At 44.7% G+C, this 27,691-nt stretch overlaps 1 protein-coding gene across 1 annotated transcript in view; it reads right to left on the bottom strand.

Annotated features, from left to right (window-relative positions):
* LOC128715597 (low-density lipoprotein receptor-like) overlaps nt 1-27,691 on the bottom strand; it is a 144,495-nt gene that overhangs the window by 56,625 nt on the left and 60,179 nt on the right. The window lies entirely within an intron of this gene.

The following is a 27,691-nucleotide window of genomic DNA, read 5'->3' as shown; positions in this document are numbered from 1 at the left end:
GCGGACGAAAAAGATTGTGAATGCTCCACGGAGAATATTCGCAAGGAATTTTGGAATAAGGCAAGTTTTTATGTACAATATACAATTATTATCCTTGGTAATCTGCAATATCTTATATCAAAACTAATCATATACCTAATCATCAGACCGGGATTTTCCGGGATTGCTTCAAAATAATAGCTACATGAAGCGTATGGAAAATATCTACCGTACATCAAAAGAGGCGTCCTGCTAACGACACATTTCACTGCAGGTGCTGGTAGAGTGGTAAAGGAGACGAAAATTAATTAGGAACAACTGCGAACACCAAGCGAACACTTCAAACGAACCTCTTAGCTGGTGGTATTGATCCGCAAAGTTCCAAATTGATACTGACGCCACAGAAAATCCTTTGATAGTGGAAACCGCACCACGGGCAGATTAAAGGGTTACACTGCTGAAACCGCAAGCTGCAGAACAGAGTCGTGCGCCGGGTTTCGTTACACACATACACGTCCGCGCGCTGCTCGCAATAATGGTGGCAAATTGTCACTTTCAGCTGACAAATTGGCGCGAGTTATTAACGGGCTTTACAGCAGCGTGCGACAGCCATGACATGACTCATTTCCAACGCGGGCAGTAAAAACTGGACACAGTCGGAGATGGATACGGGCACTGTCGCATAAGAAATGGTGGAATGTTTGACAGCGTACAACTGCAGCAAAGCTACACAGTTTTATGTTTCGGGTGCAAGTTCAATATTGTTAACCGTTCCGATCGTTTAACGATTTGAAGAAGGTCGAGATGGGTACAGAAACTCAAAAATCTTCTTTTATCTGTCTCATAAAAGCAAAGTGTCACGATTGATGGAGTTTTTATTTCGCTGTTAATGAAAATGGGCATGCTAAAACAAAGCGCTTTCCAATAGGCTTTTAATAACTGACAAATGTACCACCATGTAATAAAATACAACAAGCCCAAAACGAAAACCGCAAAAAAGCTCAATGTTCGCGGAATGGAACTTTTTTGCGAAAGCTCCCAAAAAGTGTTGTTCAGCATCACATATCCGGATAGGACGCGGTTTGCCTCTGACGTGTGGTTAAATGTTGTGCAATGTGGCTCGTCATCCGAAATGATACCAGAATGTCGGACTGAAGCACTTTTGTCCCTTGCATGCATGTATCGTGTTTCTTGTCCCGGTGCTTACGGTGATGATACCTTCGATGATACTGCTCGTTGCATGTCCATCCGCGCAAAACGAGGGGATCACCCGAACAAAGACTTTGACGGTAGTCGACTACCGACTAACACCGCATTTAATTAAAAACTGTGCTATTTCGCCAGCTAGCCCACAGCCCAGTTACACGATGTGCTCAAACGTCATGTGTTACCAAAGCCCCGGGAACGGTATTCTGCACAGCTGCATTCTTTTTTGTTTTGCTTCTCGTACACTGCAACGCGACGTGTGTCGGAGCGTGTGGATAGTGGATGTTTTGATTAAAATTTATGATAAAATAATGTATTGCGTACCGGTACGATATTTGACTGCGCTGCAACACTTTCATGGTTCGCGGTTTCGCCAGCCAATTAATTTCTACTTGTCCGAGGGGTAAGAAATAATGCTGGTAGATGCATTTCCGACGCTATTATCAAATTCGAACGTTTATTACGGAGAGTGAAAAACGTTGTACCACACAGCAGGAATAATAATTAAGATCATAGAACATTGACGGCACGGGGAAATTTTATGAGTATACGCAATATACGCAAATTATAACACTTGATAACTCCATGATCGAACAACATTCAGACAAAGAAAAAAATGATATTAAAACACATTCTAATTTTATGGAATTTAGGCTATTTTTTATCAACAGCCTGAAGATTCTAGAAAACCATGCGCAAATAAATGAAGCCGTTTACTCTCTCTAGGTTCATGAACTGTGTTTATAACATAATTTTATAGTAGAAACTAAGTAGTATAGTAGCTATAGCATCTCATTTATCGAAAGTGCTCTATTTGGGTCGCTGTTGCTAGACTTGCAATTAGCTTTGGGATTGATGCCAGAGAACTTGTTATACCATCTCCAGCATAATCGTTTCTAGAGCCAGAGGCCTCATGTGGATGGTCGGCCGTATCATTTTGCTTGGGGTTATCATTTCGTAGGTCGGTGAAGCCGGCGAAATATATGAGGGGAGGCGTAGGCATACCAAAGCAAGACACGAAAGTTAACCAATCATATCATGCGATTCCAGTGCGGTCACATCATGTGTTCGCAAGCATCAAGCATTCATTCGCTTTTGCCCGTTATCTCGTTTTCACTAGCAAGGAACTTTCATCGGCTACCATTGATGTATCGATCGGCGTAACAAGAAAAGTAAAGATGCCGATTGCCAAAGGTAAAAAGAGCCGCGTCCTAGATAGCCAAGAAGACATTGCTTCTGTTTTGGGGGCTATGATTGATTGCATTTCCGCCGACTTCCGGTCGGTCGGCAGCATCTCTCCGGAAGCCAACGAATTGAGCCTTGTTTGCGCCACGCACGTATGCTGGCGGTATAAAACGGTGTCGTCTGCTACGTGATCGGTACAGGAAAGTGGCCACGTAGGCTCCCAGTTTGCCACATTAATCTGCTACAAATTGGGGTTTTTTAGCGAACCCAAGAAGCATTCAGCACGTGGATTGGGTTTCGGTGATTTCCTAATCATAAGCAGTCCAACGCACCGTGCCAATCAAGGATGCATCACGGTGCATATCGGCTCGCCCTCAAACGATTGATTTGTTTGGCATTTCTGTCAGCCTGAAAGCCGAACAAAAGCAAACTGTGATTTCGTACTGCTTTGCCACATCTCTCATACATAATGCGAGCAGCATGCGGGCAGAAGATAACGCGGGGTCATGCAACCCATAAGTATAATTCCCATCATGAATTATAGGTATTGTGTGACCTTTGCCCCAGGCGGTTGTTTATCTTTTTTAGCACTTTCAACCTGTTTAACGCACAGTTGCTAGCTTAAGAAATTGCCTTCAATTGTAGACATTATCGCTGGGAGAGGAATAACCTGATAACCGCCAAAGAAATGATTGCTCGAACCTTTAATACATTGTTGAATGAATCAATATTGTGAGAGCGAACTTTAATAGAAGCTAATATAACTGCAAACAAATTAACTTTAAGCTTTCATTAGATACAATGGGACAACTATTTTCGCTTCGGAAAAACAGCTTCACTCACGTGAGAAATTATTCCCGAAGTTTACCGCTATAAGTCCCATTTTCATTCCCAAAGCTCTAGGAAAAAGCCCAGACCATGCGTTCGTTTGCACATTATGCTTATCATGTGCTTAAACCACACCCTTGTTAACCCACAATCTGTCTTCTATGAACTTATACAGGCGTACCTCTTTCACGTACCACCCATAATACCATCGCTTTGCACGTGGTTTCACCAAGAGACAGCACCATTAAGTATACAACCATCACGAGAATCTCGGGACGAAAGTATCAACCAACAGGCGAAGGTTTTCTCGTTTGCTGGGCTGGTTGCATTATTAAATACTTATTTTCAAGATGTCAGCGGAATTAAAACTTCATCGTAAATTTCATACCGTGAACCTTATTTCTCAACCATCGTCCACCATGCCGGTGCCGGTTGGGCTCATTACGCAGAAAGCAACACAAAAAAAAAGCCCAAGACATGTTGGCGGGTTTGTGGAAGGAATTTTGAAGCTTCCTAGAAGCTCTGGTGTAAATTGAGCGGTATTTTTGGAGACGGTACATTTTGCAACCCCTGGGATGGAGGCGCCTAATGTTTTGTAACGGTTCGCAAAGGTGAGTGTGTCAGGGCGGCGGTATATTTAAAGTGACATTCTCCAGGCTCTGTTACCGCACTAGGAATAAAGCTGGCAAGTCTCCTCTCAGACAGCGTTGTGTTGTTGTCGATGCTGATTGTCCAATGAATTTAGAGCCCTGACAGAATGGCGGTTTTCTAGGTGAGGACGACACAGTTTGTCCACGCCCTCACAAACCAAAAGGAAGGCCAGTAAAGGAACAATGGAGCAGTAGTAAACGGAAAAAGAAAGTTACAGAAAGTTTAAATTAACCCTTAAAACATCCACCGCTCTCCAAACTATATGGGTTTGTGCTCGAGTGGCAAACCGCACTTCAAAAGCAACGGCACAATAAAACCGAAACGGAACACCTTTCGATGGCACTTGGTTCCATTGCGCACGCTGTAAATTTGCTAACCTGTTCACAGTCAATTATTTGACTGGTATCAGGGCCCCGGAATGTCTCCCCATGTGCACGACAAATTTGTGCTAACAATTTCGTTTCGGATGGAAAACTGAATAACCCTGTTAGGGACGTTGATGTCACCTCATCGTGGTGGGCTACGTCCTTCGGCACTGTTCATAGGGAATTACTTACTTCCCCTCCTCTCTCCTCTTTGCCTCCCATCAAGTAGAATTTGTCCCTGCGTCCTGCGTGGAAGATGGCGTCCTGGCCGTTGTATGTGTTTGGTACATTTTTGCTATTGTCGCTAGACCTTCGAGATGGTACTCGAAGCCTCCCGGGATGCAGTTACCACCCTCCATCCCGTGAGAGGTCGTGGTCGTAGGTAGACTGGCACAATAATAAAATCATTAGATTCCATTCTCATTCCAGTCACGTAACGTTCTACGACAACCAGAACGACACTGTGGACGAAGCATTTTACAGCGCGAACGCTTTCAATGATGGCGTTTTGAAGTCTTTCGTTCACGTTACGCACACTCTGTCGTACAGTTGGATTCAATATATATGTACGTGTGTGTGTGTGTATGTGGATGTGTTATACGCATCGAAAGGCAGACAGAGAGAGAAAAAGAATCATTTATGACCCAAAGCAACTCTACAAGAAGATTCTTAGCGAACTAGTTCACCAGCCCCGGCGGGGAAATAGGAAAGATTCTTTTATTGCTTCCATTTTGACGCCATTTTCAACTGCTACGGTAAAAAGCTCCACTCGAGTTGGTGCTTTCTGAGACGGTGGCCAGTTTTGGCCCCGTAGGCAATGTAGGCGAGAATTTCTACTTTCACTTCCCGCCGCTATCAGCACATCGAAGTTAACTGACAACCGCTTTTCGGCCCTTGGAGGGAATCAATTTTGTGCCACTTCACAGATTTGATTCTTTTGCTTTCTAATCCTTGCCAAACCTTCAGCTCGTAATCGTACGAGAAAAAAATAACTGTGCCTTAAATGTCGTTGAAAAGTTTTCATCACACAAAGCCAAACGCAACCTGAAGTCTAGGTTAGGGTCGCTGCAATTTTACACACCAGCAGCTATGGTTCGCTACGCAAACAAAACCGTAGGATTCTGGTTCGACAACAAAAAAAAGTGAGCTCACACTGTTTCGAGAACTGCCGGCGGAGTTTCAATTTTCTCCATCCGTAAACACACTAACACAGTGGCAAACATCCCCACAACAACCGTGGACAAACAACTGCAGAGAGTGCCGAGTGGAAAGAAAAACTTATTTTCGTAGCGAGAACATTTAAACACTCAATAATCGAATTGAATCAGCTAGAAAACATGGCTCGAAAAGGGAATGATTGTGATTGTTTACACAGTTCCATATCGAAAATTGCCTTCTTCAAGCTCGCAAAAGCGTTTGTCCAGGCTTACGGTTAAACCGTGCTAGTTGAATTATTCCTAACAATCAAAGTGTGTGAAACAAGGTTATGAACGATAAAGTGGAGTGGTCTTTGGAACTTGACTGATTTATTTTACTCCCTGACAGTGAAGAAGAACTTTTCCCCCTCTCAAACGGGCTGTGAATTCGATTCTACTTCGACGCTAATGAACGCTGCTCTCGTCCAAGAAGAATTGTGTCCAGTGTCGAAATAATAATTGCATCACCGGTGCAATCGTGCAGCAATCACCGATGCATGACTATACACAACGGAAATGTTTGCGATCACTCAACTTGTACCGGAAGCCCCATGCTGGCAAGCATCAGTCGGGGACCCGATAGGCCGAAGGTGGGTGTACTTGTTGTGCATAATGATTGACCAATGTGTCGCACTTCCGGCAGTCCGTCGTGGGTGGGTGGGTGTGCAATTTTGTCCACCATGTTTGCATGACTCACCGTTGTGAACTCAGGTGCCCCGCTAGGTACTTGCGGATGTGTGAAGTTTTCCGACCGAACGAAGCAAAAAAGAAACATACACACACTGAACAATAAACACTCGTTTCATTTTTTTTTCACGTTCGAACCTTCACAACAACGTTGCGCATTCATTTCCGAAACTGTGATACACGCTCGTATCGACACGTACGATATCACTCGGTTTTAATTTGCATTCACAAAAGCTTCGTTTGACCCGCATAGCGGTACAGCGCGCAATCGGGACCGGATAGGTGATTTTATGATTATTTGTTTATCGTTAATTGCATTCGGCACAAACAAACGGAAACGGCAAAGGCAAAAGGTTCGAACCACCGAGACCGTTTCTTTCGTGCGCAATCGGTACCCGTGCAAACCGGTACGAAAAGAACAAGTACACCCAACATCAGCTAACCCAATCGTCTGTCAGAGGATGCGAGAGCTCAAACAGAGCCAGAGTGGGAAACTATGGCACACGGGCTAATTTAATGGGCAATTTTGAAAAGTGAATTATTTCAAACCACCCACTCTCGGCCTACATGCCCCCACGGTGCAACCTTCGCCAACCAACAGAATGATACAAGAGGCTACGATACGCCAGGGCACGGATGACACGACAAAGTACCAGGCATCGTGTTTCGAAATGCGCTCGTGCGGATGACAGATAGCCCGTCCGCAAGAAGTTCACCCATCTATGATGGAAATTGCAGATCGGGTTGTGATCCGGTTCGGTTTGCGTATGGCTTATGGCTGTTTACGAAACATTTCACCCCGCAACATATCACGCAAACGTGAGCCCACAGCTTAGCAAAAGCATCCTGATACGGGGAAGAGAGAAAATCATTCGTGAATGATTTATCTTGCGACATAAATATAAATTAATTCATTTCGATTCAAATTCATACTCAGCCGCTCGTCGTTCGGGGCAGCTATGGGCACGGTTTTGCGGGGACATATGGACGTACGATGTCGTTTAATTTCTATACCTGATAATAGATGTTTTAAATTAATTTTTTATGCATCATTAGACAAGCGATTGAGTTTCGCTTGGAGATGAGTTAATTATTTAGGCTGTAACTTCGTTATTTGTCCATATATTGATTTGAAATTTTTGAACAGATTCCTGATACTTTTGCACACCTGATTTGTGAGAATGAGCAAAGTCACTTGCAGGGATGTATGCAAAACTTTCAAGGTCCTTTCATTGTGCCTAGCAGAGCCTGTCTACTCAGCAGTTTACAAGAGAGTGACATCTGAGACTCAGGATTTGGAACTGTGACATTTTCTTCTATAAGAAAGTTCAAATCCTGAAGTACCCGGATGTACCACGGACATCAATGGTTTACGGCTCTCCTTCGCAATCGATCGAGTTACTCGAGGATCGAGCAGATTGCGGAACACCCGAGATTACAGTATCCTTTATAGCTGCTTAGTATTTGATGACGCTTTCTCAATACCTTTTATGTTGTTGTCCGTATTGTTGTCCCCAAATCTCTAGAAGAGCAATAGAGGATGTACTAAAATGACGTGTTAGTTGAATTTAACCGGATGACCCATCCGCTAAAGCCTTTTCAAATCCTTCACATCCAGAGAGGTCCAGATCATGGATTGGGATTGGGTTGGAGGCTGTACTGTGAGCGGCTTAGAAAACTCAAAAAATGTCAAAAAAGCTAATGATTGCTGTGAACACGCTGTCTGTATCAGAGCTTTGTTGCAATTAAGTATCAGTTGCACTATCCATAATGACGCATGACAAGTTTAATATGTATAACACCTTTAACGGCTCCTTCCTTTACTTCATGTCACAATTATGAAACGCGTTGGTTTAAGATTTTTTATTCATATAAATTTACATACCGTTTCTAGTCGACTTGCTCACGCATTGGTGCAAATGGCGCATCTTGACGTGTTCTGCGACCGAACGCTGACGCGTCGAGACAATGTTTTAATTAAAACTCATTTACATACTGGTCCGTCTTCGCGATGCTACAAGTTAAGTCCCCGAATGGTTTTCGCGACGCACGAGACGCCTGTCGCCCAGAAACTAGTAGTCAAGCGCAACTGGTGGTGAAACTCTCCATGACCCGAACGTCGGATGCAGATCGGGTAACGCCGCGAGAGAAAACAATTCACCGTGCCAAACGCGGTACTGCCATTTGTGAACGTATGACTTGGTGGACGTGTTAAAAGGGAGCAAAAAGAACAGAAAGAACTAGTCGAAACTAGTTGCCCTTGTAAATTTCGCTCCAGCCCGTTTGCGAGATGCCATTTCCTAGCCAGAAGCGAATGACAACGCCAAACGGACGACGGGAAAGAAAATCGCTGCATAATGGGCGCACAACATACGCTGCAGAACGTGGTTCAACGAGAGCAATTAGCCCAGTGGTAAATGATAGTCCATTATCGTTCCGTTCGTGCCCTCGGTCAAACGGGTGCAAGGGACAACCCGAAACCGGTATGATGCGGTTTGATGGGATCGATCGGTGCCGATCGACAACCAATATGATGATGCTGGTAATGTGATGATAGTGCAAGACAAATTTGTCCAACGGAGAAGTGTTCACATCGACCAAGGGGCTGCACACTGCACAGTGGCCGTAAATGGGCCTACTTTACGGAAAAAAGGAGCAGGAGAAGGAGAAAAGCCACAAAATAAGTCCTTTGCACCCAGTGGGGTCAGTTTCAAAAAGAACGGAAGAAAATGCTCGTTGATGGAATAGATACGTTGCGGTCAGGGTAGTTTCGTTCCCCGGGCCCGCGTGACCAAGGCAGGGCAGCACAACGGATGAAAAGTCATTGATGCCTGATAATAGGACCAATTTCGGACACTGTACGTGGAGCATTCGATCGGGACAGGGAAGAAAATGCTCGTGTCGAGTGCGATGACTGCCGTGTCGCAAACCCTGTTAATGATAATGAGCAGAGCACACACACACGAATACCCCCTCATGGGTTACACTCATCGTCGAAAGAATGGGCCTGCGAGAGCACGTATCCTGTTCCGGGGTTTATCGTTTCTTCTAACGCTCCGACCGGTTAAAGCTCACGTAAAGCAGCGTAACAGGATACGAAATAAAGGATGGTTGGTGCTGTAAGCAACGAACAGAAGAAACATTTTCCCGCTTCTTTTAAATAAAGGTGAAACGGTGAGAACTGTCAGCCGAAATTAGGGCACAGTATCGCCGAAGTGCTTGAAGGGCTTTTGATGGCGGGACCAATTTTAACCTTCTCGCACAGCAAACGACCGAATGAAGTTTCATTTTTCCACTCAACCGTGCCGCGTAGCACCACGCAAGATGAAGACACCATGTAAAAGTGTCACTTATGAATTAATTTACTACAAACCATTCACATCCGTAGCATCGTACTACCCTCGGAGTGGATCTCATCTTAAAGCGCAAGGTTTCGGTAGCTTTTGGGAAGGGATGCGCGCGCGCGTGTGTGTGTGTGTGTGTGTGTGTGAGTGACGTATAACAAAACACGAAGATATGTAAACAGATCGCTGGCTTCGGATGACGGTATCAGCGTGAAGACGGTAAAACATAAGCTAACATTTGGCAAAAGATGATGGCTTTGGGGATGGCAAGGATACGAAGGCAATGCGTATACATTTTGAACATTTTCAAGACAAACTACCAGGCAACTCCACCGTTCAAGCAGAACCGGCAGCCTTTTGACGTACAGTCATCGGCATGGGTGTGTGTGTGTGTGTGTAGCGCTGGTGATTAGAAAATGTCGCAAGCTTTAGCACCGAACGATTCGATGTAATCGACAATACACAATCTGCCTGGCGAGGATAATGCATATTTAAACACGCCGTTGTTTGAGCTGCCGGGAGTGGTGTGTGTTTTGCTGCCAAGAAATGAGTAGCGTCAAATTGGACGATTAAAAACATCAAACATGATTGCGTTACGCCTAATCGTGTGCGCACGGGGACTGATTTGCAGTGCTACCACATCACAGCATGTGTGTGCGTGCAGGATGCAAGGAGCTTTTATCGACTTGTTTGTTCGACTTTGGGAGCAAGCTTTTGCGTTATGATAACGTTTTAAAAACATTAAAGTCGGATGGATTCATTTCAACTGAATTTCTGAGTGGGTCTTAGGGATTCGAGGCCAACGAGCAAGTCAAAACAATCATACTGCTTCGTTGGAAGTGGATATCACATTATGTGCGCTGTTCGCTTAAAAGAAACGATAATTCCATCGTCAAGCTTATTGTGCGTAAACATGCACAATGTCATTGTGCAAAAATTGTGAATTTCTAGTATGTAGCTTACTGTACCTGGAGCCTGGTTCATTGTCTTTTCGGAAAGCATACGCATCCACAATCCTAGGTTAGATACAGTTTATACACCAAAACAAACACCAGTTAAGACGATGCCGAAAGAGGGTTGCCGTTCCAAAACGAAGTAAATACAAATAATAGAAAAACATAAACTCCCGCACGTAAGCATGCCCCGGAAAACCTCCGGATCTCGGCGGCTACCGCCGAAATAGATTGTGTCTGGTGTTGGGGCGTCGTGCTGCTACATCAAAGAGATTTGTGGAAGATTATTTGGTATTTGCTTTCCCATACACGCAGTAGTGCAAACCGGTTGGAGCCTGATTTCGTTTAAAGTATTTGAGTAGTATTTTGTGCCGGATAAGGTTTTTGATGGTGACGGTGGTTCTTTTTTTGCCGCCGCAGAAATATTGCCAAGGATTTTTGTTTGACTTCGCTTTTTTTCTTCTTTATCCCAGATTAAGCACACATACAAGTTGATATTACTAGTTTAGCAGTGAATGGCAGCGACTGTAGACGAATATATTGAATAAATCTAAACAACTGCTACAATGTATGAAGGTTCTGTGCTATTTGTCTTCATGCTATGTGCAGTTGCATTTGTTGGAAAACATTTTCACCAACAAAACATTCTTTACCGATTGCTAACCGTTTATCGTTTACCTCAAACCACGTCTAGCTTTTCAGTCCAGACCAGAACACCGATTGATTTGCTCACCTGCAATGAAAGAGAAACACAAACAATTCGGTTAGAAACTTTGTCTTCCGACACTCAGAGCGCTAAGCGTTTGTCTGTCGAACGGGAAGCTAAACGTACGTCAAACAGATAATTGTTTTGTCACTTCACCAAATCGATGCAAGCGGGTTAAAATGAAAACATCTGCTTTGGTCGCGTTTGGTGAACCGTGCAAAATTTGCTGGTGGTGAGCAGTGTCGGAGGATCTGTCGGAATGCTCATGCGATGCACTACCGCACAAGCAACAACGTGATCGATAAATCACTCGGGAGGTATACGGGCTTCACCATTTAGACACACTTGCAGATACACATCTGTTTCGTTCGGCCACACATGCGGACATGTTTTTGCTAGTTTAGCGGAAAACCGGTGAAAATACCACCCACCGCCAGCCACGCATTGAACCCCCGGTCGAATGTGTACCGAAATACCAAGCGAAGGTAAACGGATTGGTCTGTGAATGATTCTTGTTTTGCTTCCCTTTTTGCCTCGGGTTCGGATCAAATATTTATCAAATTCACCGCTAGTTCACACTGATTCTCTCTGGAAGGCGAGCAATAGCACGTTGGCCTAGATCTACGGTGTGCCAGGCTTGAGTGAAAATTCTTCCGACAAAGAATGAGAAGAATTCCGTCCATCTTTGCGCGGCACAACGATCAGGGTGGCGAGATGCGTAGGCACACAAACGGAACTGACGAGGTGGTTTGCAAACAATCACTCTGCTTCTAACTAGTGTGCATGGTCTACCGGCACTACCTATTCACCCCCTCGGGTATCCCTGCCAGCAGGGAAGTTTTTGAAAAGACGTACAACGAAGCGATGCTATTTGGTGAAATGCATTCCTCCCCGGGCGGACTTGAGACTCGTCGTATTCTGGGGCCGTTAGACGTCGCTGTCTAGGCAGTGATAAATCCGACGTTGGAAGTATTGGAACGCTTAAGTGATCAAAACCATCTATAGCGACGATGCAAAGTTTATCTCGTCATTCTATCCTGCTGAAAGTTTCGCTTGCCCTCTGCCGTCCATCCCTTCCTTCAGGAGCCGTCCTTGAAATGTATCCAATTCCTTCGCGCCATACGGGTTAGGGAGTGTCTTTTTTTCTATTTTGGCTTTACATTCACTCACTCACTTACCGCGTAGTGGAAATTGATGTGCCCATTTCCTAGGGAAGCACTTTCCAAGCCACACCGGAAACTGGATGGCGGCTCTTTCCGCACTCAGCACTATGTGTCTCACGCAAGTTAGTATCATTGTACATGGCTGGTTTATGGAGATTTTTTCTTGTATTAGGTGTACGAATTGAAGAGTAAGAAAATATTTCAGAACTCATATTTTGAATCATTTCTTTTCTCAAAATTCAATCCAGTCCAAATCCTCTGTGCAATACCTATGTCAACATCGGAAGAGTTCCTTTTTCACGTAGTATTTTGATATCCTCAAAATACGGTGTAGAATAATAGCTTCATTTTCGAAGATTTATTCAACTTCAACCCAATAACACCAACGATATCTTTCTTTACGATGGAGGGTTTTATTCGTGAATAGTAGCATCGAACGTTCCAGCGCAGGCGACAATAAACCAACTTTTATCTACGAAAAAGCATTCTCCAACCGGCACTATTTCTCAAACACCAAACTAGAGCGAAACGTAATAGGCAAACCCAAACCCAACGGCGAGCAAATACGCCAAAATACCTAACGCGAAAAACCCCGGGAGCAGCAAGTTCACCAATCACTGCCAAAGCTGCCAAACGGCTCGACGTAACGTTCGATCACCGATTCGAATCGGTTCCAGGCGCGGAAATGTCTCCACATTGCAAAGGGGCAGAGTTTCTTACGATTTCAATTAGACGCTCGCAAAACCGGATGAGTAAGGGCACGGCACCGTAACCCCCACAGCCTAGATTGATGGTGTGGGTGAGTTTCCCTTTTTACCCGGAATACGAAACACCAATGTGCCCGCTGGGTGTTTCGCCGAAGCCCAAATTGATGGAATCGATCCGTTCCTCAACCGACACGATACGCTCCAATGACAGTTTGGTGAATTGTTACCATTTCCGAAAACTTCCCAACCCAATTTGGCAGCAGGAAAGTTTTGCGAAACGCGACTTCACGATAGTTAGATAACTCAACGTGCATTATCCTAAATGATACATAAAACGAGAAGCTGGGCTATGCATATCTTGCTTTGGCGTGTCTAGAACAACGGCCCGGCAAAGCAAGGATGTGTATGTGAATATACATTTATGCGCATTTATTTAACATTAGTACACGCATCATTTGCCGGGCAAACTTTGCACAAGTTTCTATTTTAATAGCTATCGTCACTTCTCGCTCATACGATACGATCATGTACCGTCCACGGAATCTTATCCTAATCTCATGGCCGGGTCGGTTGCCAAATGTCTGACACTGGATACTGATGTTTCATCGAGCTGTTAAAGTAGCTCTCGAAAAGACACACAAGCTAGTAGATGGTCATTGCTGTAGATATCGATGGCACTCGTTCGATGTAATCTACGATTCATTATCTGATAACTGTCATTAGGATTACGACCGAAATCCAAATTTGACCCTGTGAGCTCCACCAATGCACGACCATCTCCTCTCTGGAGCAGCATTAGAATAGTCGTCCAATTTACCACTGCTAAATCGCACACTACTTGGCAAATATTCCAACCATTGCGGGCACTGTGAATTCGGCCATCATAACTACATCCTTATCGATGCTACGGCATCCGCACGGTGTCCTGCACAAGGACGTCGATTTGCAGTAATCCACTAATAATAGTTTCCTCACCAAACATTTCCCGGCGGTGCTCTTCACTTTGAGAATATTTCGCTCGCACCGTGCACTTATCTTTTCGCTTCTAGATAATTCCGAGGAAGAGTAGAACTTTCGTTCCACATTGCTTCAGCGTCACGGCAGGGACAGACTAGCCGTTTGAACGGTATAACACACTGGTTCAGGTGTACCCTTTCTCATGCAGTAAGGAGCAGTCCATCCCGGTGTAGCATCAGTTGCGAACCGTTGGTTCCTCTTTTCATGCAGAAAATTAACAATTTCTACACTGCAGGTTCAGGGCACACCGGTAAATGAGGTCGGGTTGACTCCAAGCGTGGAGCCTTGAAGCCTTTGCGAAGAACCAGTGACAATCCCGAATAATCTTCCTCCACAAAAAAAAAACCCTTTCCCGGGTACGTTCCCCTCCGTTAAGCATGGTTCACGGTGGAAGTTGCTGTCAGCGCAAGAAAACCGGATCAGAGGCTAACATCGTCCGCGTGCCAACCGATTGGAGATGACAAGTGGCCAAAGGAGCGGGTTCCTCCCGTTCAGCACTCTCATCAGTTCGACGGTGCCCAGCGCAGGTGCTTCATTTTAAGACCACCGTCCTGCAGCACCCAAGCGGAACGATGAAGATGATGGTTGACTGATTGACTAGGGACCGGTGACCACCGTCGCTTGAAGATGTTCGGTCTCGGTGCTTCAGTAGTTCGTTTGTCCCATCTAACTGGCCGGTGCAGTGAAGCATGAACCTTTCAAACTATTTCACACCTCCCGTTATGAGGATGGTCGTTGATAACCATCGGGAAAAGAGATGCATTTCAGCGGTTTTGCAAATTCCAGCATGCAACTTCACATTCCTCTACTGCACTTTGGATTTACCTTACGGTAATGCCAGTCTTAATGTGAATTTAATTAATCAAGATGGAGATAACTTGATGAAGTTGTATTTCCATGGAGCGTAATGAAGATTTAATCAATGAAACGCAACGCGTATAGAACACAAATTAAAGTGCATCGTTCAATGTTTCGAGTAGCGAACAAAGCAAAAACAGATCACAACATGGGACGTGACGCTGGTTAATGAGATTTGTATATTTGTTCTAAACGCATAAAACAGCGCAATCCTCTCGCAACACAATCGTGTAAAATGATTGTTCCCTTGGGACGAACTTTTATTGACCGGTTTTATAGCCACCGGAATGGTGTGCTTATGGAGTAAAAATAAGGTTGGCGCTTTATCAATTGGATCGGAACGTAACGTCCGGGTACGGTGGGATGGTTAATGAGCCCTGGCAGACGGTTAACGCGATACTGTTTGCCATCAAACCGTTGAGTGTCTGCGGTCGTTTTGTGCAATCGATTCTCAAGAACTTTGGAAATAAATCAATAAACACTCGCAAGACACTCCAACACGGTTCCCATACAAAACGGCAGCCATAAACATCAAGTTCTTCGTTACTTGTTCGAGAGAAAGTAGTAAAATGAGGAATGAAAATGAAATGGGAGCGCTTCCACGCAGTGAAACCGTTGATATGAAGATGGAACCATTACTGCCGCGTTCGCAACCGGATTCTGGTGACGATAAGAACCATGACGTTCGTTTTCGTTTAGAGTGCAATAAAAAAACTAAAGCATCACATACAGATCGCTGTACATCGCGTGATAAGTTTGTGAATTTGCATTGTGCTCAGTATCGTCAACGTATCGACACCATAATTATTTCCATTGTATCGGTTACATTGGTTTACCAGAACTCCTTCTAGTCCCAACACGCAGCATAATGACAAACTAGTTTCTCCGCTTACGGATGATGAAAATGGTTATTAAAAAAAATGCCATCAACGAACAAGCGCAACCGAACCTGCGTTAATCTATGTAATCAACGGCAAAACCGGGACCAGTCCTGTTGGACGGGTTTAGCGATTGCGCAAAAATGGCATCCATTGCAACTCGTTGTACGTACCCTCGATACCGGTCGCTTTCGGCCACTGTCTCGCGATCACTTTCGCAAAGCGATCGTAACGCAAGCGAAACGCAGTACAATGGGTGGATCGCTGCAATACCGGTAACAATGGACGCGGTACGGCATGGTTGCGCTACTGACCTTGAGCGCACCATGAGCAGGCAACTTATTCGACATTCATCAAGTCCGTTGCATCCGTGCGACAGGCTTTAGGAATGTTCCATTTTGGGTGTACACTCAGAGTTCATCCACGCAGATGGTGTGAGCAGCCTTTCGTCCCAGGTACAACAAACTTAACAAACGGAACCGGTCGACGCGGAACGATGGGTCTAACCTGGGGTGGTCCCGGACTCCCGGAGGGAACTTCGCTAAGGTCATAGCATAGTTGATGAACTCTTTCCCGCGCTAGTTTCAGTTCATCACGGAAGTCATCACCAAGTAGCTCGTCGGCTCACAGACGGGTCAAGATGAAGGCCGATTGCCTGCGCGTGATTTCATCCGATGCTTGGGGGTGATTTTCAATGTGTCTTACACTTGTATACAGAGTACACCTCTGTCGAGTCCAGCGTTGAAAACAATGGCAACTGGACGATTTTACGGATGGCGCTCGATTGCTTTTAGCGCGATGTGTTGAATGGCGAGTTTTTGGCTGGTTTTAAATGTCGCACCACAGTGCCCGACGATAAAGTTTTAGTTGCTGCTATTCGAGCCCACATTCAGAGCCGAGATAGTGCGGTGATAAAATCAACACACCACCGCTACTTTACCGGCATCACACACGACACACGTTATGGGCTAGACATGAGAGCTCCCTGCGAGCAAAGCATCCATTTTATGGAGCTCCGACTACGGATTCTGGTCGGTCGGGGTTCGGCCATTTCACTGGTCGAGAAATACATGACTCACTCTAGCCGTCGGCCAAAAACCCGGGAAAGATAACCGCAGCAAAGCTGTACATGAAACTGAAAACCCCGAATCTACGCGTTAGTTCCCACGGGGATCACTAACTTTCGGCGTGAAAGTCCCAACTTCCACCCAACGCGGGGCGCAACGTGAGCATCGGACAAAGGTGAGCATCCGGGGGTGGGTTGCGTGTATGCATGTCTTTGGTTTGGCGTCCAAAAACCTAGGGCGGGAAGGGCGAGTACGGTGCGGTACATTCGGTATTAACTGCTCCACTATCGCACAATTCCGGCGACGACCATAAAGCCCCTGGAACCATAATACCCGCAGTCATCTAATAATTTATAGCAACTCATCTCTCTCTCCTCCCAGTGGACGCCAACGGTAAGCGGAATGGTTTGGGATGCGCTTCACGCGCTTAGCACGATTACTTTAGGCAATGCTGTTAGTGCATGCATACCGGTGTCGTCATCGCAGAACGTTTGCTGCATCCTTTCCCGCTGGTGGCCGTGTTCTTCTTATCCGTACGGAAACGAACGGTCAAAAATCTTCCGATCCGAACGAGGGATTGTGTTTCGACCACAATGGAAACGACATCGTCAGTGTAGGTTTGTGCCATTCTTCTCGCCCAGTCATTGGCCAGCCGAGCGGCGAACCCCGGACGTAGCATAACCGTGCCGATCGTTATTCATTTGCCCGGCGATGCCTTGGGTAGCCAAGGACACGGACCAAAAATACCGAGAACCCCCCCATAGACCAACCGGTAACAATAGGTCCCATGTCCACACGGCTATGACGGCGATGATGAGCAAAAATTGGACTCTGGCCGACCGGGCCGTCTATGCCTCGGCACCATCAACAACATCCTCATCCTGATTCATCTCAAATGCTCGGGACCATTTAGCGTAATGTTAGGTGCTGATGAACTGTGTACACCATACGCCATACCGGGCACTATCTGATAAAGTTTCCGGGGACTCCGAATATGGTGATTTCGGCTGTGACAGGGAGGGCTTGTTTATTTGTCGAGACATTGGGTTTGGGGACATTGTTCGCCTCTACATTGTTCATACCTTCCACATTCATCTATTTTGGTTCGTGTTTAGAGTGTTGGTTATTTTTACCCTTTTTTCTAGCTAGACCTCTCCATCACTTTTTTGTCTACCCAAAACAACGTAGTACAACGCAACAGAGCAAATATTACAAACCACATTACAGTTAAATTCTGGCTTGCAGTTGCTCTGGCCAAACACAACCGTCTACAGCTGCAGCACCGAAACTATCGCTTTTTTGTGTGAGTGTGTTATTTCAAAACTCTCTCAACTTGCTGCAAACACTGCACACAAAGTTGGAGAAGCTCCAATTCAATGGGCTTCACCCGATCCCTTTGCACTCCCATACTGTGAATGCCCCGAACATTCCTTGTCCGTTCTAGGGGCCCGGGCACATCGGTATGACCGTTGCCAATTGTGTTTGCGCGTCTTGTTTAACCTCTGGCCACACACATACACCCGGTACTGAGCAATGTTTATTGAGTGCGGAACTTTCACTGACTTTGATTTATTTCCGGACGCCAGCTTCCCGCAAACGCAGCTGTTGCTGTCCGGTCAGCGGTGAGACCGTTGGTCAATTTCTTTTTCAGCTCAGCATGTTTCCTGGCCCGGCACAAAATCCAGGAAAACACACCCAGGAAAGGTGGTATGTGTGCCTTTGAAGAAAGAATGGTAAAAAGAGGGAAGAACAATAAAAGCACAGCACACCGTTCACGTGCCAGGAGTTTTTGATAAACGAAGCCCATGTTAACGGGGAGTTTTCCAAAACCTGTGCCTCAGAGTTCCGATGAAAGCTTTCCAAGAAATATGATATTCTCGAGCACAGTTTTGATAGTCGCCACGGTCCCGACGAGTAGCACGTGCTTGATGTGCGTTCCACACAGCACGGTGCCAGCCCATCGGCGGAAATCTAATTTGGCATTTGCTTTTCGCACTGGACGTGTCCGCGCGTTGTCTGTATCGGTCTAGTTGGATCATCTGATATTTTCGCACGTCATACACGATGGAAAGTGTTCCATTGTTGTTCGTGTATAGTTTTTTTTCTGGTATATTTTATTCAATCGTTTACTGCCCATCAACTTAACTTTTGTCCGTGCCATATCTGTTTTTTTTTTCGTTCGACCATACTTCACTTTTCCGGGCATGATTCATTTTACGCATCACATAAAATGGTTATGGTCCGTGTAAGCAATTGAATGAGTGACACCATTGTTTCTAAAACACCTAACGCATCTCTGCGCACCATTTCTTTGTGTTTCGATAAAATGTAGAGCAACGTTTAGAAATATGCTTAGAGACATACTGCGTAAAATTATGTACTAGGTGTCATTTATCTTAAAACATGCACATAACTTCCGGTTTCCACTCATCCATGCACGGAAACATGCTGTGGCCATTATGGTGGCAGCAATATTTGCTATTGTTTTCCTACGTTGCACGCTTTCTGCTGCTGCTCCGTCGAAGAAAGAAACAACCCACAAACCAAGGGGTATGTTTGTTTTAGGGTCAGATTTTACCGACATTTTCTGGAATGGGTTTTTTTTCCTTTTTCTTTACCATATTTTTCTATTTTCCCAGCGGACTCTAACTGAAACCATGTTAGAGTCCGATGCAATGCTAAACTCGTCCATTTGCCGTTGCTAAATCTAATGGACCGAGTGGCAAGAGAGCCTCATAAAAGAGAAAAAAAAGACCCGGAAAGGATACTCTGGCAGCAAAATCGTGAAATATGCTTTCCCGCATAATGGGTATCCAAAAAATGATAATGCAATTTATAGTCATGATTGTCTGGAATCACGCCGGCCACGTTTGCTTTAGGTTATGTCGGATTCCAACACTTTGTCTAGGCTAAAGTAGCCGTGCTTGAAATGCTACTAATTTAATCGATCTCGTTCAAAATTACAACAAACTGGAAAATTTCGCTAAACAATTTTCGAAAATAATTTGAAAGCAGCTTATTAGTTTCATTAGCGATAGAGCAGATTGAAACAATATTAGTGATAGAATTGTCGTCACTGCAACACAGGTCATACAGAAATTAAACAAAGGAAATGTCACTCCTACCGACACACAGATGTTAGTAATTGCTAAGCATCAAACTGAATAAAATCTTGAAGTAACGATTGTTTGTCATCTACACACACCCGTGATCATAAACAGTGTTGGTAACCTGCGAACAACTATTTATTCTACATTTCTCCGACCGTCACTCTTGCTTTCTTGTTTCCAGAAGAACCCATCTACTGCGTTGTAATACGTACGGCGGATCGAACATGTGGTTTCGACACAAAATATGTTACGGTCCTGTGTAAATATAATGCACAGCAAAATGTTGATATGAACCCAGTCAATGCTTCGAAATGGCAACGTCCAAAGGCATTAAATTGTTGATTCTTGTACGCATGTACCCTTGCGTTTCACTCTTCAGCTGTAAAAATGAATCCCATCTTCAGACGGTCGAACGATGTATCCAATTTTCCTCTTGCAAGGAGATGTTTTCCAAAGACCGTACGTTGCTTACAATCCTTCTTGAGCAGGGCAAAACCATTCTCCCTGCTAGTGAAGTGATTCACACACGAAGCATTACTCGAGGACAATGGACGCGTTAGAAAAGAAGATGCAGCAAGTTTCCACTGCAGCGTTCAGCACCGATGTAGGCACGGACATGATAGTACCGCTTTAAGCACTGATTTATGCATCCATCCAATGGCTTTGTGCAAATTAAAAGCTTAATCCTCGCACAATGTGCATGCATGTGTGCCTGAAGGTAACCGAACCCCGGTCCATTCGAGCCAATCTCCCTTGCTCGGTCGTGACCCTCGATCCTGTTGCGAATTAATGGTGCCGTTGCTTGGGATAGTTTGTTTTATGACACATCTTTCTATACCTCTTATCGGATTCGCTTAGAAAGCGACGATGATGTAAATCTGCTATTCCCTATGATATATTGACTGACCATCAGAGATTCTACTGTTCGATATTGGAAGCAGTCATTCCTGCTGATGCTGGTGCGGTTCGAGTGGCAACAATTATGTGGAATTTATAAACATATTTACGACCATTGCTGCCTTTTATGATTATTGACTAAACATTTGAACGTTGAAACCAATCACAAACTCTTCGTGTCGCATTTTCTTTGGCGTAGTTTAGTTTAGTAGTTCTTCGGTGGATAAAATGTTACACAATCTAGCGATTGTGCTTCAAAAGGATATGTATTACAAATTGAATTTGCGACCAGAAAATCGTAAACGATACTTATTATTAAAACTCGTCAAATTGCTATGTCACAGCCGTCAGTAAAATACATAAGCGTTCATAAGCATTGCCAAACTCAGTGAAGAAAAAAAGCACAAGTATGAACAAATGTATTTCATATGAAAAAAAAACCCCCCGTATAGCACCATAGTAACGTGGTGTTGTGTGGAAGATTATTTCAAACGACAAATGTGCATGAAACGCAATTTATGGATTCGTAAAAAAAGACAATAAAAGAAAAGTTTATTGTTCGCGGACAACAATACACAATACATTGATCAATGGAATTCCAATGTAACGTTACCATGTTGATTGAATGGAGTGAAAGAAATATTTTATTATATGGAAATTGATTTTTTAGAATCAATACATCAAGTAAATAATTCATCTAAGAGGCAGCTTTATATCGTTAAACATAATTTCTTAACATAGAATTATAATTATGATGATAAAAATAAGAAGATACCATTAAATCACGCTGGTTACGACAATTCCAATCCAAGATAAACCATAAAAATGAGAAAAGATAAAATCTACTTTCGTTTTACTTATTACTATAAAAATTTCCAGAAGTGTAATCCACTTACAGCTCCTTTATACTCAACCGTGTTCCAGCTCTAACTGAGAAGTGTCCTACATTGCAAATCACGCCCAACCAATAAACGGTAGTGACCTTCATAGTTTTCCATCCATCAAGCAGAGCTTTCCGTACTGAGAACGAAAGAATGGAACGCGGAACAGAATTCTACTAACGCTCCACAATCAGATCACGACTTGGGCAGCAGCAATTGTTGGATCAACAGAAAAAAGGGGAACAAATGAATCCATTACCACTAAATGGTTGTCATTGACTGAGTGTTGCAAACGAGAAAAAAAGAGACGAGAAGTCATGGTGCATCTTAAGCTGTCAACCAACGCGCAGATACCACAAGGTCGCAAAAGGGCTGGAGGAGAAGAATGAACAGAATGAAGGAGAACTCTATCAGTTCGACACTTTGCAACTGCCCAGCGTTCATAACGTTCGCAGCACTTCAGAGTACAGCACAGGGTTTTAAATTATGTCCAATTTCAATGACTGCAAGGTGTTGGAAATTTCTGCACTTTTCGGAACTGTACCGCAAACTGTCACTAATAAATTCGTAGAATATCTGTGCGCGTATCTGGGAAGTATATTGCCAAGAGCCTGCGCGAATTTGTATTCAATCTAGAGTACAATGCGACATGAAAGAGCGGCTGAAACACTCAACTGGTGGTAAGAATTACATCAGTTTCTTGTTAAGCACGAGTACCACTGGCTCATTACACCATTCGCCTTCTGATTACGCTTACCCGCCGGTTACGTCCATGACTTGCCCTGTGCGTTGAAGTGCGCAGCGTCTTGCAATATTCGGCCCATCGCAGCAAGCAACACGCTGTGCCACCGTTGTGGCTTTCATCCAGCAGTATGAAATGCAATTAAGTTCAATGAATTTACACTAACGACTGGTGTGCGAGACGCCAATTGCAGCACAGAAACAGGGCGTGATCCAGACAGGAGCGCGCGCCTTCGCCCTTCGTATGTCTGAGCCATTGTTCAAGTCCCGCACAGATCTTCCACTTTGTTCGTCACGATTTGCTTTTTGTCGTTGCTTTGGAAATGATTTTAATCGAATGTGATTAAGTGCGCTGCAAGGTGAGCGACAACTGTCATTCTCAGGTGTTCTTGTAAAACTATCCAAATGACGATTGGTGTTGAAGGAACGAAGGATGTGCGTCGTTCTACTGATGCAATCTTGGACGCACCTTACCATGCAGATGCAACCTCTCTCGACGACTAGATGTTTGGATCACACAGGCATCATTCAACTGGATCAACGCATTCCAGCGAGTATCGGACCCCGGTGGTACATGAAACAAAAAATATGTTCTTTCTATGGAAATTTTTTTTCCGTCCCGGGTATTCCATCCCGGTCTGAACAGTCGAGTGAGGATAGAGAGAAACAAAGATCTTCCCAACTCGCGAGCTAACAAATTGATCACTGGTGATTCGACATGTTTAAGCTGTTGCTAATCTTTCCAGGGAAACACATACATCAGTACGTTGTTGTTCAACGGCAACTTTTCAACATGTTGACAACATGATGCGATTTATTAGCCAGCTTTTAATGCTGCGCTTTTAACCCCGAACCATTTGGCGACTGCTATCGCTAGTTTTGTTCTTCCAACAGTGTACATTCGATTGTACGACATTTATTGTGCTGGAATCGGAAAAACTCACCATTGCACAGAACAACCGGTTCGCAGTAACAACTTTTCCATCGTTCAACCGTTGCAGGTGAATGCAGACAAATCCGGCAAAACTCTCTCATTAACCCATGGGTAAGCGGTAAACTTTACTCGTTACCTTTTGCAATCAAATTAGACAGCTGTGCGAAATGAGAAAACTTTTTTTCAATACACAATTAACGTTGACCGTGCCATAAAATGGCACGCTTAAAATTCTAATCCAAACCCTAGATTTATACGAGTGTGCTCTTTATTTGTAAATTTTATTTCCGTTACAATGCAAAGCATTAGCAAATATTTAATCGGCTTTCGGAGTTTGCGGGTGTTATTGGCACGGTATCCATCGAGCCACGGATGAACAAAATGATAAGTACGGGGATTGCTTCAGACTTTGCGCGGTGCCTCCATCGCAAGATGCTAATACTACGCCCAGGACTCAGCAGTGTAGATTATCCTGTTAGTAATAAATGTTGCCGCGGCGAGATTCTTGCGTTTTTTTTTTTGCTTTTGGATATTTAACCTAGCAAAACCACGATCTGGTATCGACGAAGAAAGCTCACGGTATCACTATCTAGTATCATCAGCGGCGTCTTAGAGTAAGACTTTATCTCCATCACCACGCTTCTATCGCAGCAACTCAACACAAAGAAAGGAATTTTCAACGCGCGAAGAAACGAAGTAGCGAGGATCTTATTACGGGTGAGTTTATGGAAAAATAAGCGGAAAAAATCAACATCCCCTGTGCCAAGTCGTCCAAGTTTTGCAACAAAATTGCTGTAAGTTTCCTCGCCCGACTAGCCACGATCGCCACCGAATCGCACGACGCGCCATATGGATTCGCTTCTTCCATTACTGGGACGTGTATTCGTGTACTGTCCGTGGTCTTCCGTTTTTGCGAGCTGGCTGAGAAAAGCCAAATCATGCATTATGTTTAATATTGAAGTTTTTCGCTTACCGCAAGCCAATGTTCTCTTCTCTGAGACATTTCCCTTCCCTGGCATCTTCGACAGACTGTGTGCTGTTCCTTTATGTGCCCACCGAAGAATCATGAAGACGTGCACGAATGGCGGGAATGCTATCGACAGCATTATGGCAGAGCGGTAATTCTGGTCGAAGCGCATTGGAAGGGCACACCAAGAACGCATCAACAACTGGGCAAAGTTTGGTTCAGGCCCTCCGTGGAGATTGCGCCATCGAGATATGCATTCTTGCAGAGGCCAAGACACAAATTTTGCACGATCACAAGGCACGGAACTGTAAACCACAGAATTCATCGAGGAGCTGTCCCTTTTTGCACCCAGTCATCCCGCTCCACCCCTGTTTTGCACCCGGTAACGATGACTAATCACTTTTGATGAAGTGATTTGTTGGTAAATGTCAACGAGTTGAGAAACACCCAAATGGCTCTATATCGTTGGGCAGCGACCGAAGGCGAAAGTCAACTGAAACACATGCTCTGGACGGGTGCGGATATGCCAGCAAAACTTTTCAATCACCCTAGTGTGGGTCAAACCGGGGGTCCGATGGAAGATTGATCACAGCCGAAACGCCGAACTTCTTCGCCAACAAATCAACCGCCCCAAAAGGCCACCCGATCCAATCCGGGCGCGACATCGACGCCAAACATTCGCACACAGCACCGCTTTGCGTGCCTATCGAATTCTTCCATCCGGCGACCGCTACAACACAGGATATATTGGGCGAAAAAAAACGCACATCCCCGGTCCGAATTTGCCCATCCGACGCGACGGCGGCATGGCGTGTTTGTTTTAATAAAAAAGTTTTTCGATTTTGACGAATTAATTCATTGCCGAAGTTTGACGGCTCGTTCGCTTGTCCCATGGCGACAGGGTCGAAACGGGCATGGGTTTGGAGTGGTTTTCCCTGTGCTGTGCATGCCCCTGTGTGTGTGTGTTATGTTGAAATTTAGCGTTAGCATAAGCCGTACCCATAGGCGACAACGATCCATGGAAGGAAGAAGCGCTCCTGGTTGTCATGTGAGATACCGGCGAAGGGAATGCATGGCATTCGTACAGCAAACCGAACCAAGCGCGGTATGGTTGGTTTAGTCGGCAATGTGCTGTGGGTGTTTACGTGCGCCATTTGTTTTTTTGTATCGTATTTAGTTCAAGCACTGTTTGGCCAATGGTGCGATAAAGCGATCCAAGGGTGCTCGAGAGAAAGCAAAAAGGGAAAAACATAAAACAACAACATCTCTCGCACTCCCTACAGGCACCCGAACATTGCTACCGACCAACCGCTCTAGTGAGGATTTGATTTTCAGCAGAGGCACAAAATGGATAAATGGATGGATCTGGGGAGGGATAAAACCAAGCAGAGGGAACGATGGGGAAAAGTTTTGCTTTTTGCTTGCTTGTTTGTTTGTTTGCCTTCTTTGGTATTAATTCGGTAACGTTTTGTTTCTGGTTTTCCCGACGAGCGCAGTGGACAGACGAAGATAAGAAACTTTGCCTAGTCGGTTGAACGATTTGGGGCCCGATTTAGGGGATATTTTGACTGAGTTTTAGCCGCTCGGTTGGCTGAGTTTTAGAAGATGAAAACTACATGAAAGAAGCTGAGCTGTATCATCATGTCGCGTTTGGCTACATGGACAGCAGCAAAATATTTCTAAACCTCAAGATATAAGGCATAAATTCCACAACAAATTATTTGTTCTATTATGAATTATTCTTCTATTATTAAAATTATGGCTTCAACGACTTGACTTTATTGGAAATGGGACAACAGTTTACCTTCTTCCGATGATGCCGGTTTTCCAAATATTCTTAGCGACGGCACAGCAGATGTAGTCGCCAAAACGCTCCTTATAGTTGTAGTAGTCGGTGTCGTGGGCTGTATTGGGATGGCCGATTGGACATAATTTACTAGGATGACACTGATCACACTGAGTGTGATCACACCGCGGAATTTCACCATGGTTACAACCAAAGTCGTCCAACCTCACTGGGCACGACGAAATCTCTCCAAGCCCCAAATGCACGGTCGGTACCTCAGTACCGCTCAGCTGTGTGAAGCTAATGCACACTTCTGGGAAGAATTATCTGCACCAACCGAGTTTTCACCTCAACGACCTTGTTATGGTTACGGTTAACGCTTGTCGACTACACTTCTCACTGCGGTGTCGAAATGTTTCCTAAGCACAATCAAATAATGGGCGCTTCTTTTAAGATTATGCGCTTGCACTTGGCTGGGATGATGTAAATAAAATGCTATCAATTCATTTTTACTTCGCTCACATGTGCTTATCGGTTTTCAAAATACCACCATTTCACCCTCATTCTCTGTTTCCTTTGCTTTTGCACCGATGCACTCACCCACTTTTTTGTACACTCCGTACTTTTCACGGCACCTGAACTGAACCGCAGTGCACGTATCTCGCTGCCCAACGTTTGCAGCGGAAGACGATACTTGACCAACAGGCTATATTGGCACGGTGGCACGAATGTCACGTTGTTACGACCGGACAACTTTCACAAAATTAATCAATCTTTCGCAATAACGCGACAATCTGGCTGGCTCGACGGAATGATGCAATTATGCCTCTCATAGCACCTTACTGGGTGACGCACACAAAAACACAGGCACGCACAAAACCACGGAAAAACGTTTGAGCGTTTCTACATAATGAAAAACATAAAAAAGGCACAGCAATTTAGTGTAAGAAAATAAAAAGTGCTTTCCACTGATATGTTATGAGTTCGATGAAGTTTTCAAACGAAAAAGTAATGGAAAATCATCGAAACACCAAACACTAGCAGCTGTTATCAAACCATTTCCTAATGGCAGCGTTACAGTATGCTACAGTCAATATCAGCCACAAGCGGCATCTAGTTTATGTGAATTGCTAATCCGGATATACACATCGGTTGAATTGCTTAAAACTAAAACACAACAATCGCAATAAGATTATTAACACCGAAACACCGCGTGCACCTTTATTTTCCAGGCGTAACGACACAACCAACACGTCTAAGATCCTCACTGTACGCAGCTACCGATCAGACGTTCAGTCATTACGCCACGAGATGCACTAACAAACTGAATCCGTCCTCGACAATCTTGCAGACGCCGTCCGTGGTTTTGTCAGTGGTGGCGCTGTCGAAGGGCTGGACGACTTTCAGGGACGACGCTAATCATCGATTTTTTCCCCTTCATCCCAGCCGATGGGGCTCTCGCAGGCAAGCTACGCTCTCTTGGTGGAGCTAACGTTGCTGGATGCTGTGGCAAGCATCCTGCATACACTCTCGCGGATGTGATAATGTGAGAGAAACCACACGTTCTCCATAGGCTTATCGAGGG

This window comes from Anopheles marshallii, chromosome 2, assembly GCF_943734725.1.
Source record: "Anopheles marshallii chromosome 2, idAnoMarsDA_429_01, whole genome shotgun sequence".
NCBI classification, from domain to species: domain Eukaryota; kingdom Metazoa; phylum Arthropoda; class Insecta; order Diptera; family Culicidae; genus Anopheles; species Anopheles marshallii.
This window is presented reverse-complemented; position numbering and strand designations above follow the sequence as displayed.